Below are 3,543 nucleotides of genomic sequence, written 5' to 3' on the forward strand. Positions count from 1 at the left end.
CGGAATGGCAGGTTCAGGAGTCTCCTCAGATTCCTGTCTAGAAGTGCTTTGTACATCTCTCATGGGGAAAATGTCCTCAAAGAATGTAGCATCTTTAGACTCCATAATTGTACCAATCTTCATGTTAGGTACCTCGGATTTCACTACTAGAAATCTATAGCCAACACTATTCATAGCGTAGCCCAAATTAACACAGTCCACAGTCTTTGGTCCAAGCTTACGCTTTTTGGGGATCGGCACATTAACTTTCGCCAAGCATCCCCAGGTACGTAAGTACGAGAGTGTTGTCCTTCTCTTGGTCCACTTCTCGTAAGGAGTGATCTCGTTAACCTTTGTCGAAACTTTATTCAGGACATGACATGATGTCATTATAGCCTCCCCCCACCATGCATTGGATAAACCCGACGTATCTAACATGGCGTTAACCAAATCAGTTAGAGTACGGTTTTTCCGCTCGGCAACCCCGTTTGACTGGGGTGAGTAGGGAGGCGTCCTCTCGTGAATAATGCCGTGTTTCGCACAAAAGGCATCAAACTCTTTCGAGAAGTACTCTCCACCACGATCTGACCGGACTCGTTTAATTTTCTTTTCAAGTTGATTCTCAACTTCTACTTTATAGATTTTGAAGTAGTGTAGAGCCTCATCTTTAGTATTTAACAGATATACATAGCAATATCTAGTGGAATCATCTATCAAAGTCATGAAATATTTCTTTCCACCTTTAGTCAACACACCATTCATCTCACAAAGATCAGAATGTATGAGTTCCAGTGGCGCCAAGTGTCTCTCCTCTGCTGCCTTGTGAGGCTTGCGAGGTTGCTTAGATTGCACACATGAATGGCACTTAGAACCTTTGGCTAAAGTGAAACTCGGGATTAAATTCGATTTTGCTAGCCGTGTCATAACACCGAAACTAATGTGACAAAGACGTGAATGCCAGACTTCAGATTCATTAACACTCAAATGAATATTGTTCACGACTTTATTACATAGATCTGCAAGCGAAAGGCGGAACATGCCTCCGCATTCATAAACCTTTCCAACAAATAGTCCATATTTCGTAACAACTAATTTATTAGACTCGAATACCAAGTTAAACCCTTCTCTACATAGAAGGGAGCCACTAACGAGGTTCTTTTTGATGGCGGGGACATGCTGCACGTTCTTCAGCTGCACGATCCTTCCCGAAGTAAACTTTAGATCGACCGTGCCAACACCAAGAACAGAAGCACTCGCTCCATTCCTCATCAGTACGGACCCGTGACCTGTGGCCTGGTAAGAAGAAAACAATGAAATGTCAGCACACACATGAACACCTGCACCTGTGTCGACCCACCAATCAGTGGACGGTCAAACTGAAAATACAGCAAATAAATTACCGTACCCAGATGCACTACTCTCATTGTTGCTCACAATCATATTGACAAACTTGGAGTCCTGCCCTTGCTTCTTATACTTGTTTGGGCACTTGTTGGCCCAATGTTCAAGCGAACCACAAGTAAAGCAGCCCTCATCCTTCTTATTCTTCTTGAAGGTCTTCTTACCCTTCTTCTTAAAGTCGGCACTCTGTTGGACACCGTTCTTTCCCTTGGGCTTGTGGGAATTGGAGTTCTTCTGATGCACCATGTTGGCCACAGAAGTTCCTTCGACCCCTTTTCCGTGTGAGTCCTTTGCCCTTGAATTCTGCTCAACACTCAGATGGCCAATGACATACTCCACAGAGAATTCACGCCTCTGATGTTTTAGAGTGGTGGCAAAGTTCCTCCAGGAATTGGGAAGCTTAGCGATTATGCAGCCCGCGACAAACTTGCCCGGTAACTCGCACTTAAGAAGCTCAAGCTCCTTAACAATGCATATTATCTCATGAGCCTGCTCCAATACAGGACGGTTTTCAACCATCTTGTAATCATGGAACTGCTCTATAATATACATCTCGCTCCCTGCATCGGCAGCCCCGAACTTAGATTCGAGTGCCTCCCACAAGTCCTTGGCAGACCGCACATGCAAATATGCGTCAACCAGCTTATCTCCAATCACACTCAGAACTGCCCCGAGGAACACGACAGTGGCCTCCTTGAACGCCTTCTCCTGATCAGGAGCGATCGTTCCTGTGGGAGTCACACCGGCGACCCAGAACACGTTCATGGCAGTGAGCCATAAGGTGGTTTCTTAAAGTACGTCCCCGTAAACGGCGACGGTTTTAGTGCAGCAGCAAAACCAGAATTCGAAAAACTCCTACACAAATTAGGTTTTTGGATTGATAAGTAAATAGGCAGTTTTTCGATTAAGTTAATCCATGAATAAATCATGAACATGACATGGACAACATTGATGACACACTGATTACGATCTAACAGAGCATGTACTACGCATATAGTAGAAACATCTACGCATATCGCTAGTACTGCTACAACAGAAAGAAACACGAGAAGGATAAACGATGTATACCCTCCAATCGGCCACGCAGTGGTGGTGGCGGCGGCGGCAGCCGCGGCATCCTCGGCGGCACGGTCGGTTCAATCCCGCAACCCGCGGCGCGGCGGGGCGGGGCGGGGCGAGCGGAGGAGGAGGAGTGCGCGAGGGCCTCATCTCTTCTCAAGCTCCAATAGCATGAGGAAGAGAATCCCTTATAAACCACTCCAACTCTCCTTCCACTTCCGGGGTGGGACTAAACTTTTCACCACCTTGTCATGCCACCTACATGGACCCTTAGAGATCAAATCTGAAATTGTCATATGGGCTCTAGGCCCATCTCATATTTCAAAAGAAACTATGCTGGTGTTAGCAATAAATAAAATTGTAAGATTACTATTGCTACACAATTGACACGTCCTGAGAAGAAACCGCAAGTGAACGAACCCGACCTTCCACAAAAGCGTAAGAAAAATGTAGAGGCGGAGAATTATGGGATTAAACCTCACATCAACACTGTAAAAGGAACTTGCTATGCCAATTGCGGTAATGAACAATGATATTCAACTTCACAAAGAAACCACCTCTTATATCAATGACGCACGAAAAAGGTATGAACACACGAAACTACTTTTATCATGTTTCTTCGGAAGCACATCATATTATGGTTTATGGGATCATGGTTCTTTCTTTAAAGAGAACAAAACCGATAATGAGTAATACTCATGTTCTCGTGTTCGGGCATCCCCGTGATCAAATCACGATGTGTATGGCCAGACGATGATGGATGCCGTCACACTTAGAGGGACCGAAGAATATGCATGTGTTCATCACTGGAGGAACAAATCCCAGTCTCGAGCTATCTACTCCGTCGTCATACGTTTTCGATGAACCCGTAAGTTGTCATTATGATCTCCCGGATGATGTTGGAACAACCCTGAAGTGCACCATTCGGTGTGGAGTGACTCGATACACTCATGGTCTAAGGAATCATACATTTGTTAACTCCTATGTTATGAACCCGCACAAAAAACTCGTATGTTATGGACCCGCAAAAAACTCCTATGTTATGGACTATAGACTTTAGATGATATAATCTCTAAGTATAACAAATAACTTGGGTCAATTCAA

The sequence above is a fragment of the Triticum urartu genome, chromosome 1A, assembly GCF_056163025.1.
Source record: "Triticum urartu cultivar PI428250 chromosome 1A, HENAU_Tu73, whole genome shotgun sequence".
Lineage (NCBI taxonomy): Eukaryota > Viridiplantae > Streptophyta > Magnoliopsida > Poales > Poaceae > Triticum > Triticum urartu.